This window comes from Cannabis sativa, chromosome 2 (assembly GCF_029168945.1).
Source record: "Cannabis sativa cultivar Pink pepper isolate KNU-18-1 chromosome 2, ASM2916894v1, whole genome shotgun sequence".
Classification (NCBI taxonomy): Eukaryota; Viridiplantae; Streptophyta; class Magnoliopsida; order Rosales; family Cannabaceae; genus Cannabis; species Cannabis sativa.
Window position 1 is genome coordinate 69,676,034 of NC_083602.1, and position 17,299 is coordinate 69,693,332.

Consider the following 17,299-nt stretch of genomic DNA (forward strand, 5'->3'; position numbering starts at 1 on the left):
CCTGACTAGGGTAGCTTGTACTTGCACCAGACCCTCCACCTTGATTGTACCCTCTTTGACTCCCACTAGGAGCAGGAGTTTGGAAACCTTGTGAGTACCCCATGTTAAACCCTGAACCTTGTGGCCTGAACTGATGTTGATACTGAGACTGCTGGCCCGATTGGGGTGTGAAACCATAGGATGAAGACTGAGACTGGTTTGTCCTGGGCTGTCCATGAAAAGGAGTAGACTCTACATAGCTCCCTATGGGTCCTCCATGAGATGCTTGAAATCTTTGTTGTCGTTGCGGGCAATCTTTCTTCTTATGACCTTGTTGACCACAACTGAAACACCCGTATGGTCCACTACGAGTCTTTCCAGATGAACCACTACTAGTGCTACCCCCACTAAATTGTTGTCCTTGGGACCATTGTCCCTGATTCTTCTTGGTCATCTTTCTGGTCACTTCCTCTTCCTCTCGTTTGTGTTCTTCTTCTCATTCCCCTCAACATGAGCCTCAGTTCGCAAGGCTGCTGTCACACACTCAGTCAGGTTGTTAAAGGTCAAAGGGGCTATAGGACCACGTATCGCTGGCCTCAAACGACGCATGAACTGTTCAATCACCAAGGGTTGATCAACAACACCAGGATATGCATAAGAGGATAGCTCTACAAACTTCATGTAAAATTCATTCACAAATATATCCCCTTGTCTTAGACCATCAAATACTCCAATAAGAGCCCTCCTGTGAGATGGACTAAAATATTGTTCCCTGAAAACTTCCTCAAATTCTCGCCAAGTCATCCCATCAGTTTCCATCGTCCTGGACAAGGTCTCCCACCAATCGGCTGCACCACCCTCTAACTTGGACACAAAGAAAAGTAACTTGGTATTCCTCAGGTGTTCCTATTGTGTTGAAATTTTTCTTTATCTGCCTCAACCACCTTTCAGCTACCATGGGATCCTGTCCACCCTCAAACTCAGGCACTTGGATTCGATGAAAGATCTCAAAATGATGACTTTGTCGAGCGGCAGGATCCATTTGTTGAGCGGGAATAGCTCTTAAGGCTTCGAGAAGGGCGTTCATAGGGAATTCAGCTTGTGGAGGTTGGACATTAGCTTGAGGGGCGTCTTCTCCAACCGTTCTCCTTGTCTTCTTTCCTTTTGGAGGCATTTTCTTAGGTCTGAGAACCAAAAGCTAATCAGTTAGTGAGGATTGGATGCTAATAATATAAATATGCCTTATACATATAAATACCAAGATATTTATTACTATTATTATTTAAGATAAATCTAAACTATTTGGTGACACACTCCGAGGTAATTAAACCCGGCGCTCTGATACCATTTTTCTGTCACGACCCGAGCCCTAGCCGTGGCGTATGTGTAATATCCATAACTTGGGTGGTCAAAGGTCACACTTTGACCCTTGTAGGAAAATAAAGCTTATAAATGATCCTTTTATTTATATTACAAAATACAAATTTAAAAGAATGGATTAACTCCTATATTAATAAAAATATATTAGTAATAAAAATCAGGACCACTCATCAATATAAGAGAACAGTAATATCCCCACAGTTATGTAATCACCAAATAGATAGATTTAATAAGTCAATAAAATACCAAAATAATACCTAGCATCCATCATTTCTCATTTCTAACTAGTACATAGCTAATTTAAGTCATCCAGACCATCCATTGGTTCTTAAATACAAAATCAGTCTCATTAGAAGGTGAAAGAGTAAAATATGACTAAACTAGTAACGACATTCCTTTCCCAACGGTACCATCCTCATCCACTAGCATCAAACTGAGTTCCTGGAATGGGAGAAAATAGGGGGTGAGCTTATAAAGCCCAGTAGGAAAACAACTAATATCAAAGGACCCTTGGTTTAATAAAATTCCTGCATGGTTAGCTTTATAAAAATAAAATGTCTCATCAACAGTATGAATATGTACAAATAAAATAGAGAGACCACAAATAATCACAAATCAAACGTCAAATGCATATCTCACCGTCCACTAGACCCCTAGCTCTCAATACCAAATCATAGAAAACGACATCCAAAACCGGGTAGTCGCATCTGATACCCACCATAAATAACGGGGCTCAGATTTAATTCACTCCTGTACAGATTCTAGGTCTTTCACCTACAGGTGAGTGCACACCTGATCTACCTATGATGACACAGAGACTAGGTCGTGAAACAACAATATGCATCGAACATGATCAACATGGCTCTCATCAATATAACCAAAGCAGGCAAATAATAAGCATAACAAAAGAACATATTCCTTTTTATTTTCTAGAAAATTCGGCAGCATAACAGCTGTATTTTGAATAAACCCAAAAATCATAACCTGCATAAATATTTGCACACAAAAATATATTTGGCACTCGGTGCCCCAGAACAGTCCAGAAAATATGCAGATTAAGTTTTCAATTTTTCAAACAATTTTGTAAATCATAAAAATTGGAATATGTCTAATGTATACAACGCATATAAAAATCAAGTCCAAAAATCAAGTTGAGTCCCTACCTCTCCCGAGTCGTTAAACTTTTTTTTTCAAAAGACGATCTTAAGCTCTCAAGTCCCGAGCTCCAATTGTTTAGTCCAAACTTACATATTACTCTCACCTATACCATCAAATGATTAAATAATTATCATCATCGCATTTTACATTCAAAACCGAGTCCAACGACATATAATATGACTATATTTAAAATTTGGGATTCCGAAACCTCACCTAAGCGGTGCACATTAACAATCGGTGGCGGTAAAAATTGGTGTACCGGAAATATCGCCGAAAATAGGAGTAGTATATATCAAAACGACCACCTCGACGAGTAGATCACACTCATGCCAACCGTTTGTCAAAACGGTACACGAGGTCACCGGAAAGTCGCCGGAAAGGGGCGGAGCTACAAAAATGTCACCGGAAAAAGTTGCGAACCGGGAAAAATGGTTTAGTGTAGGTTGTTCTCCTCGACGAGCTGAGTGTAGTGGTGAAAACCTCTCGTCAAACGGACGCCGGAGGTGACCGGAAAACCCGTTCAAAGTTTGAAATCCCAAACTTTGACTTGCGATCCTGAGTCAACGGCGGCGAGAGGAGCGGCGCCGCTAATTGGGGAGTGAGGTCGCCGGCACTTGGGCTTTCGACTTGTCCGGCGCGTTGGGTCGGGCGGTGGCCGGAGGTGGGTCGCCGGAGTGTGGTGGTTATGGAGGTTTATGGGTTTTTATTTTTGGTATTTTAAAGAGAGAGAGAATGAGAAATATAGATAGAGAGTGAGGGGGACGAGATGCTCTGTATGCATTCAAAATAATTTTTTTTTTTTTTTTTTTTACATACAGATATATATTATTTTATTATTATTTTATATATATATAAACCCATTTGACTCGGTCAAACCGAGTCTTTTCATTGTGGTTACAACTTACAAGAATTCTTGACAAGGTTGTTGAATAGTAAACCAATATAAAACTTGTTTTACTCTGTTGAATAATATGAAAGATAATTCATTTTTTCACCATGTTTAAAAATAAATACAAATTTGATGAGCATATTACTTTTTTTTTTCTTTTTTTAATTGAGAGTCTCATAGTATCAAATCTCGGGTTGTTTTTTTTTTAAATGTGTTGTGATTCTCGAATATTTAGCATCAAATATCAGTTCAAATATTAATGGAATTTGTTTTATTATTATTTTATTATATATAAATAATATTTTATTATTTTATTAAATAAAAATTAAAATTCACCTAAATATCAGTTCAAATATTAATGGGATTTGTTTTATTATTATTTTATTATATATAAATAATATTTTATTATTTTATTAACTAAAAATTAAAAGTCACCCATAAATTTCTCAAAAACCAAGGATTTTAGTTATATAGGCACACTTTATATAGAATAGATATACACATATATAAGTGATTGAGAAACTATACTAGCTATATAAAAAATAAATAAACATGTGAAATTAAGATGGATATACGTTTTTGGTGATTATTATTAATATTAATATTTATATTATTAACTGTGTTTTCCTTTCTCCCTTGTCAAGATTGATCCTCAATTATTCAAGTGAAAAGTTAAAAGGGAAATTTACCAAAAGAAAAAGTGGTGTCAATCATTAGCCATTGGAAAGTCTCAACCCCTTCGGGCTTTAGTCATTAGTACAAATTATTATCATAAAAGTCGGTATCAATAATATGATTAATAATAAAGTTATCTAATATATATAAATAATATATATATATATATATCTTTATATATTAAAAGTGCCTATCTAACGGCAATTCTTGGTTTAACAGAATATTCTTAAAAATAAAAAGAATATTCTGTTAAATTTAACGATTAGGTTTGATCTCCCGTTAAACCCAAAAAATTAAACAATCTTTTAAATATTAATAATCTTTTTTTAAATGAAAAAAATCATTTTACCCACATATCTCTCTAACAAACCTATTTTGGGAGAATATTGATATTTTTTTTTATTTATTTTTTAAAAAAGAAAAATCTTTATATATTAAAGTTAACATTACATTATCTAATATTTTCTCTGGATAAGCATAGGAAGCAGAAATACCACTTCTATCTTTGTGTGATTGCAGATATACCACTTCTGTCATTGACCCACTTTTTAGCTTTATAAATGGAGATGTTCATATAATATTAACACTTTACAGAATATTTATAAATATAAACTTACATTGTTAAAAAAAGAACTAAATAGAATAATCTACTACTCCAATAATAAATTTATTTACAATTTTATAATTACACTAATATTATTTTTAATACATTATTAAATAATATTTAATTTTTTCAAACAAAAAATTTGTAATCTTTAAAAATAAAATACATTCAAAATCTTAAAAATACCAAAATCTTAAATAAAACTAGCAATACGTGGCTCGGCACGTACATTCACCTAGTATATATATATATTTCAACAACACTAACTAATATTGTAGATTATATACGTACGTAAATTGTAAAGAAAACATTACATTCATGTCCCTTTACTTTTTCTAAATATACTAATTCCTTATTATGAGAAACTATATATATATATATGCATAACATATATATGCACCTAAATTAAATATTAACTAATTATTAATAAAAAGGATTAGTTCTGTTATTCAAAAATTAGTTAATGTGGGTCATATTTAGCTATTTATAAAAATTACATGAATTCAATTCAAATGAGTCTTATATACAAAGAAAACTTAAAAATTACATATAACTTTCCTCTTCTTAAAAAACAACATATAATTAGCTTTCCTGCTTTTGACTGGTGGTGCATGTTATAAGCTAGATAAGTATTTAAAATGCATGCATTGCCATTGCATTGTCTTTATGAAGGAAAGATGTACTTTTAACATTATTAAATTTATATATATATATGGAAGAGGTTTCAATGGTTACATTTTTATTGTAACTATCATGGTTACATTTTTTTAAGCCATTGGATTACTATTAAATGGTTGTGATTAATTTGGAAATTAAATAAAAATAAATAATAAATAACTTGTAACCTGAAAGGAACCTAATCATTTATTTCCTTATAAAACTTTAATTAAGATTAATTATATTTTAAAATTAAATTAATTATAATTATTAATTAATTTTTTGTAATTTATTACTATATAAGGATCTTTTAGTAATTTATTTTTTTATACTTAAATTATTTAAAATTTTATAACAAAACTTTTTATAATTTAAAATTATACACATATAATTTCATTGTAATCTTAATTTTAAATTATTACACTTAATAATTTAATTTTTTTATTTAAATATTTAAAAAGTAAAAAATGAAATAAGTTGAAGGATTTTTGAGAAAAAAAGACTGCACTTGTTATCGATTGATTAGCTTGAGGCCTCATACTTAGTTCATATAATTGTAACAAAATAATTAAATATCATTTAAAAATAATTAATTATTTGAAAATTTATTATAAGAAGAGAATTTTAATTTGTGTCAAAAGAAGTTTAATTTTTGTAAAAAAATAAATATTATAATTAAATGGCTTAATTATTAAAATAATTCAAGTAAGGATTTAAATATAAATATTAATTGCTAAAAGAGGTCTTGTTAAATATTTAATTAATTATTTTAAGAAAATAGTTAATTATAATTAAATAATTCTAAAAAAGGAATTTCTACTATTTAATTAATTATTTTAAGAAAATAGTTAATTATAATTAATTAAATTTTAAAAAGGAAAGTTTACCTGTTAGTAACCTGCTATTACAGGTTAAAAAAAAAATGTACCCATATGGTTACAATAAAAATGTAACCATTAAATAGTTACCCATATATATATATATATATGCTCTTGAATCTAATGGCTGGTTAGGTTGGAAAGCGCATGCAACCATAGCTTATGAAATATGTACGTACACAATTTCAATATATAGTTCATATGCTTTCATCATAGTTTTTTCTTTTTCAAAAGTGTTATTTATATTTATAAGACAGCTAGATCGATTTGAGCTCTCCACAAAGTTCTTTAGGTATTGGTGACAAAGTTCTAGTCTTACTTTCGAAAAGCAAGGGATTTTATTTGTGGTGTTTTTTGTGTTATTGCATGACAGTATTATTATTATATACAAAAGCTACTTTCAAAACAGAGCATAAGATTTTGTTGTCTCTCCATGAGATAAAATAGAAAATGGGGTGGGTGTCCTCCAAAGCCAAAAGCTTTCCACTTATAGTACTTTCTTACTCAATGAAGATCAATTTCTCACTACTAATTAATATATATATATAGGGATATGATTTTGTCCCGTGATGTACTTTCACGGAATGTATTCCGTGGTACATTAGATGGGTTTCAGGGTACATTAAATGAGTGTTAGGGTACGTTTCTACTTTTAACCCTAATTACCCCTAGATCAATCTCAGCCGTCAGATCAAATAATTCCCTCATCTGACGGTTGCCGTACATCACGGATTACAATCCGTGAAAGTACAATAACGGGACAAAATCATATCCCTATATATATATACACACACAACCATTATAAGTCTGGTTCTATCCCCCTATAAATTATCAAAATCCAAAACAAACTATATATATTTGTAATTGATAATATCACCAAAAGTGCAAACACAATCCAAACAATTTGGGTTATTATCCAACCACAACTGGAATTAACCTCAAATTAATAAAATTAACTCCAGCAAAAGTTAGTGTCTTCAATAATACCGGATCCTTTTGAAATATATAAATTTGTAGGATTAAATAATGCAAATTAATTTGGGATATGCGTTTCCCTACTTAGTGTTGTTTTGTTGTTTGTACTGTCTTTCAATAAAAAAAAAGACTAATTCAAATTGATTTTTATTATTTATATTAAGTTTTTATTAATAATATTTAGTTTTACAAATTTAAATTTAATGAGAAATTTTCATAAGATAAAAAAATTTACACTTTCTTTTTTATGAATAAAATTAATATATTGCTCAGACAAACAGTTACAACCATCCTTCACAAATCTCTTCAAACTGTAACCCTTCTGATTATCCGCTGTACATCCATATGTAGTTATATATAACCTCAACTACATACTCAAAAGCCACTCTGTTTATCCTCATCTTTACTTACAAGTTGGTAAGACACCTGCTAATCTAATTTACACTTTTAAGATTTTAATATTTTTTTCAGTATTTACAAAAACAATACAAAAATAATAAAAAAACAACAACAAGATAATAAGAATACAATATAAAAATATATCAAAAGTCTATATTTTATGTAAATAAAATTTTAAAAACGGTAAAAATATTCAAAATTCTTGAAATAGGTATTTTTGTAACTTTTTATATTTATTTTTGAAATAATTCCAGAAATTATATATAACTATATGAGAGATAAAAAAAAATGGGCCCAAATGAGGTTGCTTATTAAAAGGAGCCATTTTACATAGTTGTCAAATGTCAGTCACATGATAAACAAGCACAAGCAGATCTTTTTGTCTCCATGGAATTTCCACGAAAATGTTGAAATTTCTTTTATCACTGGAAAAAAAAAGAGAAAAAAAAAAAGAGGGAGAGAGAAATTGAAATTCTTCAAAGTTTTGATGTGATTGACACTGAAGTCTCAAAACATACATTAAAAAAAAAGATCTATTTAATTTCCATCAAATTAATTTGAAATTAAAGTATAGTTTTCTTTTTTTCTTGCATAGATTGTGAGATTGTTCTCTTCTTGTCATATATGTATTTGTTAATCGAAATTTTGGCGTAAAAAGATGGTTTACATTCATTGGCCGGCCACTAAAAGTTTGGGGTATGCTATGTGTCCAAAAGGTGAGACTAACAATTGCTTGACAACCCATGTATACGAAAGATAGCTCATGTTACATGCTTGCAAGTAAAAGAAAACTTAGTAAGTATATATCTATATACATATTAATGTTTTCATAATTAACTTTCCTTTTCTTCCATACACCTGATTTGATATGCCATTATTTTAAATTGATAGTTTCTCTTTTTATTATACTTTAACAAAAGAAAAAAAGAAAGAAGAAAATATTTCAAATTTCTACTTGTTTTTGTTTATAGTTAAGAAGCTAATTTCCCGCTTTTAGATTCCCCTTTTAGCTTTTACTATAACAATTTGAAAAATTAGAAATCTCAACCCAAACTAAACAATTGAAATATATGGTATAAAATGTATGTAGGGTGATAATTAGTATTTATGATTGTGGTGAAATCTCATCCTTATTCGACACTGTTATACAACTCACAGTGACAAAGATTGATCCAAAAACAAAACTAACAATGACAAGAAACTAACAAACCAAAAAAATGGTGTTTAATAAGAACTAGTAAATGAAATAAGTGAACACAAGAAAGAACAAAACTTACAACCCCTTTATTCAATCATGATCATCACTTTTCATGGAGGATAACTTGAATCTAATTTGCACACTTTTCAAGAGAGAAAACAGAGTAAAATATTTACAATTAACTTCACATGAGTCTCCTCAATCAAACACATGAGGGGTGACTGTAACATACCTCCAAACTCTCTCCAATTCTATCTTAATTCTCTACATGTCCATCGTCTAAAATTATGTACTCTAATGAATTTAAAAACTTGTCTCGATCAATGAAGAGGGCTACTCTTTATAGTGGATGTTGAAGCTGTTTTGACTGGTTTTAGCTCCAACTGTTTTAACTAATAGTTTTGCCAACTAGGATTAGTGACCATGCTGATGTGGCAGGGAATTAAGTGAGTCAAATCCACCACAAATCCACCTGATTTGATTCACTTACTCACTGTCTGATTAGTATTGAAAGAGTTGACCATACTCTTGCAATCAAGTATGCTCAAACAATGAATAAATTTGTCTATGGTTATACTTTTTGTGAAAATGTCACCAGAGTTATCATGAGTAAAAAATTTCCTTACCTAAACCTGTTTTGACATTACTACATCTCTGATGAAACGTAGCTTGATGTGAATATGTTTTGACCTCTCATGAAACATTAAATTTTTCATGAGATGCAAAGTACTTTGGTTGTCACAATAGACAGTAATGTCCTTTGAGTTGAATCCCAATTCATTTGTCAATCCCTTTAGCTAGATAGCCTCCTTGATAACCTCAGTTCCAGCCATATGCAACAACTTTCTGCAGGTTAGACTTCTAGCTTACACAACCTCCTAACATAGTGCGCACATAGCCTGTATAGCTCCTTCTAGTGTTTATATTTACAGCAAAGTCTGAGTCAACATAACTAGTAACTTCTTCTTTGTGTTGGTATTCACTATTGAACACAATGCTTGTGTTTAATGTACCTCTTACATACCTCATGATCCATTTTAATGCCTCCCAGTGTTCTGTACCTAGATCTGAGATGTATATGCTAACAACACTCATGGCATGTGCCAGATCAGGTCTGGTGCACACCATAGAGTATATTAGACTCCCAAATAGCTGGCATATGGGATTCTAGTCATCTTGATTCTCACAGTTTCATTGTTTGGAGACTGAGATGTTGATAGTTTGAAATATTGAGCAATAGGAGTAGCAACTGGCTTGCATGTGTCCATACCAAACTTGTCTAGAACCTTTTGTAGGTAGCTGCTTTGTGATTGAGTAATACAAGTCTGAGTAGGTATATGTATGTCTATTCCTAAAATTCCTTTGGCCTTCCGAAGGTCTTTTATTTTAAACTCTTCATTGAGTTTCATCTTGAGATCATTTAATTTTGATCTCTGCTTTCCGATTATTAGGATATCATCAACATATAATAATAAGTAAATGTGATCACTAAAATAGACACAAGGATCATATTTACTTTTGATGAATCTTATCTTGATCACGTAGGAGTAAAATCAAAGATTCCACTACCTTGGAGCTTGCTTGAGCCCATAGAGTGATTTCTTGAGTAAGCAAACTTGGCCTGCATATTCTTTGTCACACTCTTTTGGAATCTCCATGTAGACTTTCTCCTCAAGTTCTCCATGCAAGAAATTAGTTCCAACATCCATTTGGTCAACTTCTAGGCTGAATTTAGCGGCTTTGGCCATCATGGCCCTAATTGAGACTTGTTTGACCACTGGTGAGAATATGTCATTCAAATCTACACCTTCTTTTTGTGTAAAACCCTTTGCAACCAACCTTGCTTTGAATCTAATGGGTTCAATTGCCAAGAATTCCTTCGTTGTGCTTGAAAATCCACTTGCAGCCTATTAATTTTCACCCCTCTGGTTCTTTTGACCATTATCAAGGTCTTGTTCTTCACTAGAGAGACCTTTTCCTCATTTATAGCCTGTAACCAAGTTGTTCCATCTTTCCCATTAACTGCTTCTTGATAGCTGGTTGGTTCAGAGATATCCATTTCCTTTGCTACAGTCAATATATAAGCAATAAAATCAGCATAACTAAGCCTGTTTGGTGGCTAGCTCTCTCTTCTTTCTTTGTCTATTGCTAGTCGGTAGCTGCTTAGATCACCTTGACCACTCTCATTCTCAATTATGTCTTCTAACTGTGAAGAGTTGTCATGTGATTGGTCCACCTCAATCTTCATTCCTTCCTGCAATGTTGTTTGAACAATTTTAGGAAAGACCTTGCAAAGTCTCTTAATTAACAAAAAAACCCTAAATCCTCTTTTCTTCTCAAATAAGCCATTGCTCAGTGAAATTTTTTCAAATAAGAAATAGTCTTATTTAGAATTCTTATTGATTGATTAAAACTAATTAATTGAGACTATAAAACAACATTATCCCAGTTAGTTTGGGGGCCATGACCCTATGTAATCAAGCTTCCAATAAGTAGATCCAACATTTACCAAGTAAATTTCTTAACTTATTAATTCCTCTTGACTCCACTATAGATTTGGAATTGAACTCTTAATTACATAGAACACTCTATTACCAACAATAGATGCAATTTGAATTACCCATTGTTTCAATCCAAATAGTCAAAGATCATCTATAGATGATCTATATCGACTAGGGATAAATTTACCGTTCTACCCTTCAATATATTTTATCCTTAAAACACTTAGCTTATTGTAAACTAATATAATTACTGAAATGAGGTCTCAATCATTTATCATGTTAAGCTAAGCTCAAAAAAAATTATCGTTTTACTTCTAAATTCTAGAGGGGCCCATATCTATGATTAGTTGTACTACCATATTTCCAAGATGTACTACCATATTCCCAAGAAGTAAGCATTGGGCCGATCCAATTGGTCAGCTTTAACAACAAGTCAAAGAACACAAATAATACATTTAAGCCAGAACCTAACCATCTTAGGATTAAGATCTATTGACCTAAGATCAACTAAGTGATACTGACTTAGAAAGACATAATGGTAAGTTTATGATATCTTATCCAATGCCAATATAGGTCCAGTCTGGTGTATACTCCATACATTCGATACTAGCATACTTTGTCGATGTCATGAAAGGACATACCACTTCCAAGATGTAAGTAAACTTAATCGCTGATTATTATGTCAGTGTAAATCTAGTGTACTGACATATCATGGAACTTAAACTTTGAAAAATATAATCATGATTATTTTCCACTGTGTAGACAACACTATAATCATGAATAACTATATGTTTAGGATTTAATAGAATTTATACATTAACCATATAATCATGAAAGCAATCATGTGAACCATGCAACATAAAATGATTTCTGATCGTTTCATAATTAGTAAATCTGATTATATTAAAATGGGTTTTATTTAGGGCATAAAATCCCAACAAACTCCCACTTGCACTAATATAAAATTAAAAGTGCATTTCAATTAATCTCAACATCTTGATGTCCAGATCAAGTGTAATATGTAGTATTATCTTTGTAATAGAATCTGAAGGGTTGTATTCAATTACCAACCTTCTCCACCATTACATCTCCTTAATCACAAAATCCTTGATATTGTGAAATTCTTTTCTATATGTTTCACTCCTCTTAGGGTACTGGATTTTTTAATATTTGGCAACTATATTTGTGTTGTCAAGAAACACTAGTAGTTAATCCATTAATGGAATAACTGTGGGAATATATTTTACTAGGACCTAGATTTACTAATAAGTATGTTTTTAAAATCCTAAATATGAATTTCTAAAATAATAAAATTTAAACACATATAAAGTATGAGAAACCTTACATTGGTTGCAGTAGAATTAAATAACTCCTTCCACTTATCTTTAACCCTTTTCAGTTTATTACAGAGTATAATCAAGATCTGAGCCTGACACTCCTCTAGTTGTTTGGATTCTTCACAGTCCTACACACTATGATTGAGGACTTACTGGCTATGAGTGGTGTTATACCCGAAATTTAGCTACCATCTCAGTGGGGAACACGTGTCAATATAAAAGGAATATGGATCGATGCAATTACTTTTTATGGAACAACTCATTAATTACGTAAGTATCAGAGTATATTTGCAACCTGCTAACTGTAAGGTCTTATGCGAGGAAAAAATATACAAACTATTGCCTAGTATATTAATGAGAAACCATATGTCGTTGAGTTTGAATAGCGAGGCATCAAGTACGTTACACCTAGGAAGACAAAAGCGACACATATCGACTGCGGGAGTACTTAGCGTATAATGTATAAACTAAGTATAACAGTCAGGTTAGCTTGAGACCTAATAAGCGAGGTGCCAATCTCGCTATTGGAAGGCTTCCTGTAACTTCACCCAGTTAACTTCTGATATCTTCTCAGTGAGGCTTCCAATCCTGACAAGTCAGAAGCTAACATTCAAATGAGCCTCGAAGAAATCTTTGTAAATAAGAACCGCGATCTTCACAAAGAAGCAACAAGACGTGCATAGTCGACCTCGGAAGGAAAAATGGCCCCAACTCGCTACTGGAACAAAGCTTCTGTCGAGACATCCCCAAATACAACAATTAAAGACGTATTTGAACACACGATCATTTTAACCCAGTAAAAGTGGAAAAATCACAGATATATAATTTTCAAATAATACCCGCATTTACACTACGTGATATGTAATCAAACCCCATTATTTTAGGGGATGATCGTTATAAAAAGATTACAGTTAACTTTGTAATTAATTGCCCACTATGTGATTATAAATAGTGGCAAGTAAGATCAAAAAAGAGATGAAAAAAAATCATACAAAAGAGGCCCCGAGAAAACGATCAAAAATTTGAATAAGATTGACTCGTGGACTATGCAGAATTTTAACTGCAAAAATTCATACTTTTTATTTGACAACCTTTTTTTTTTCTGTGGGCTCAATTTTGATCAACGAAAATCTACGTTAACAGTTTGGTGCTTTCATTGAGAGTCTATGTTGAAAAGCTCAGAAAAACCCTCATTTCTTTTGAAGAAAAACCACCTCCTTCATGGCTGAAAACCCAGAAAATGTTAATACCCCACATGAGAAAACTCATCATCGTCCTAGGAAAGAGCCCATGGGCTCCAGAAGGTATATCAACCCAGAGTCCAAATGGACCACCAGTTCCAGGAGTATTCAACCTGAGGGTGGCCCTAGCACACGGACCACACGTTCCCGGAGGACTCAACCTGATGTTGATCCTAGTACGCGACCAACACGCTTGAGGAGAACTCAACGTAGGAGTGGCAAGAACTCTGGGATGAGGGATGAAGAGCCCAATGGTAGAGGTACCCAGACTATGGGAGAAGGTACTTATGAAATGGAAAACTACCGCCTAAGACACCGTCTGGAAGAGGCGCAACGGCAAAACATTGAATTAGAACGTGATGCAGCCGCAGCCAGGGCGACATAGGGGATGAATGCTCAAAATCAACCTGAACTTGGAGTGAGAAGACCACAAGGCAGGCCTCGTGGCTCACGAACTAGGGGACAAGAAAATGCCTAGGAAGAACAACCCAGGGAAAATGAGATACCCCCTGAAAATAAGAATGATCTGCCAGAACCCTCTCCTTGAAATGAGAATGGGAGGCAACCGGAAACTGATGAACGAGAGCATAGGTCACCTACGAGAAATCACCAGCATTCTTCTGAACCTATAAAGCGAGGGCTAGCACAGACCCTAATGGGGAAAATACAAAAAACTACACTAAGGGGGAAAGAACAAAGCGTGAAGAAGCAAGTGTGACCTCGAGGCGGTCAAGGACCCACAATCGATCAACTCGAAGAGGAGAAAGTACTCAACGAGCTAATGATCAAGAAAGCATGGGAACTAGTAAATCCACGAGTTACCCAAAGACAAAGTCTATGAGTAGGATGCGATTTGTGGGTCAGACAAGGTCTATCAGCAATTACTCCCAACCAGATCTGTGAGAGCACTTGAATCGAAAGAAACCTGACCGTTGCCAACAGCTCGGTCCAAAGCAAGAGGATCCCATCCATTTGCGAATAAACCAGCTAGAGGATAAGTTCAGGAGATATCAAGTGGGGGAACTAGGGAGACAATCTGGATACGACTCAGATGAGGAGCTTGAGCTGTATCATCTAGATATCATGAGTACCCCTTTTCCTTCGGGATTAAAAAACTCGCATGTCTCGTCATATGACAGAACCACTGATCCGGTCTCGCATTTGAACAACTTTAATACAATAATGCGAGCGAGCAATGTGACGAACAATTTATGCTGTATCTTGTTCCCCACCTCGCTTGTTAGAGCAGCGAGCAGCTGGTTTAACAAGTTTACTCACCATTCAATAACTTCTTGGGAGCAGCTGTCCAGGGATTTCAAGAAACAGTTCTAGGCTGCTAGGGATAGACAACCTGAATCGGCCTCGCTAACTAATATAAAGTAGCAGCCCGGCGAGACACTTAAGGCATACTTAAGTTGTTTTGGCACGACTGCAACTAGGGTTCGGAATTCGGATGACAGTACACAACTTACAGCCCTTCAAGCAGGGATCTCTACTGATCCATTAACCGTAGGGGGCGAGCTGTGGGACGACTTACAAGGTGTTCCAATAAGAAACATCACTGAGTTCAACGAAAGGGCTCAGGTATTTGTTCAGAACGAAGAAGCTTGAAAGGAAATGAATTTGTTGAAAATAAGCTCGGGAAGCAAACCCAGCAACGTTTCAACAAATATTATTTCCACGAGAATTGATAACTCGGGGGCTTTTGATTCAAAGAGAAAGGACGGTTCTAAGGAACCGTCAAAGGATAAAAAGAAACAGAAAAAGCACGATAAGATGTGCCAGTGTATACAATTTATACCAAGCTTAATGAAACTCGAGAGAATATTTACCTCACACATGAGAAAAAGGTTGCCTTCGGCAAGCCCGAGCCCATGAGGAATGCGATGATCCAAAGAGATCCTAACAGGTATTGTAAATTCCATAAGCATATTGGACACACGACCGACGAATGTCGGCAATTGAAAGACAAGATAGAAAGTCTCATCACTCGAGGTCACTTTAAACAGTACGTGAAAAGACAGGCCCACAGATACAACCAGTCCAGTCTGCCCAATAACCCAAACAGCCAAGGGTTACCCCAAATTTTATCTTCTATCCTTTTAGCGAGTCTCTTGTTTTTACCCGAAGTCACTATTACTTTTTTACCAGGTGACCTTGATTTTGAAATTATGTCCACCAAGCCTCGTAAATCAAAGACCCCCAGGATCCTAATATAACCTTTGAAGCTGAACTCATTGAGTCCAAGGTGATAGTCATTGGAGAATAAGTTGGTGGTGTTTTAATGTCTTGCGATATCAAGCAAAGGCGTAGATGTTGTATAAGATCCGTTGCTATAGGGGAATTCAACTACTTCCCTCTAGAAAGAGTTATCCTCGAGAAGTGCGGTGGTGCTAATACTAGTGGCTCATCTATGATAGGTGCTTGGAGCCTCGAGCACATCAAGGCTAGAGTAGTTCTCCCCTTGAGAGAGTACTACAAAAAATTATGTAATTCTCTTGGAATTTCCCCCTTTCAGCTGATTCCAAGTTCTTACAGGATTCTAGCAAGTTTAAAGGTTATGTACCATATCTTAGGATGGGAGTGTCCCACTCCCCTTGAGATAGTTTATTTCTACTCTGTCAAAGCTATCCCCACGAGGAAGAGATGCTCAGGGGGCTTTTATTATCTCGGTACCACACAAATGATCGCAGGATCATTTTGAGGTTTCTAAATAAGACTGAGTTCAAAGAGGAGTTCTTCTGGACTACCGGTCTTTCTCCTATCAACACGACTGCATTTTGCATCATACGTAAGTAATTCCTGTCTTAAAAACATGGTTTTGAGTTTTTTTTATATCTATGACTTGAGGTCACTTACTTATTACATTTATTATGTTGACATCAGTTTCCAAAAGACCAATCCCCACCCTTGAGATAGTCAAGCGCCATAAAATCCTACTGGGTCTTCCATTCAGATTGCGATTGGCAGACTTTCTTTTGAACGAAGCCAGCCTGAGGACTGTCAATCTCCTTGGCTCAAATGAGTATACTTGTAACTACAAGGTCTTAAAGTACTCTTTGTGGGAGAAGGTCCAAATCCCAACCGATGAAGAAAGCCAGGATTATGTTTCCCGCGTTCATTATCTCCAAAAAGTAACCCCTAGGGAAGCTAAAGAAGAAGCATCCCAAGGTAATCAATGTGGATGGTCACCTACCGCACATAGGATAGAGTGTACCTCGCTAGTAACTTTTTGGGATAGCCAATATAACTTCTATACTTGGGATAATTTCCTTATAGACCGTATAACACATAGGTTTGATAGGTGGTATCCTAGGTTCAACGTCCAACTTAGTTGCACTAGCTCATATTATGGGATTGCCGAGCAATATGGTACTAATTTGGAAGCGCGAGCCATCCAGATTCAAATTGGGATCTAGATCCAATAA

At 34.2% G+C, this 17,299-nt stretch overlaps 1 long non-coding RNA gene across 1 annotated transcript; it reads right to left on the reverse strand.

Annotated features, from left to right (window-relative positions):
• Positions 1 to 863: 863 nt before the first annotated feature.
• On the reverse strand, positions 864 to 3,067 carry LOC133035103 (uncharacterized). Its single transcript, XR_009686385.1, has 3 exons — positions 2,726 to 3,067; positions 2,523 to 2,615; positions 864 to 1,163 (listed from the first exon to the last, which is right to left on the reverse strand). It is a non-coding gene; the product is annotated as an uncharacterized LOC133035103 (long non-coding RNA).
• Between the last annotated feature and the right edge of the window lie 14,232 nt (positions 3,068 to 17,299).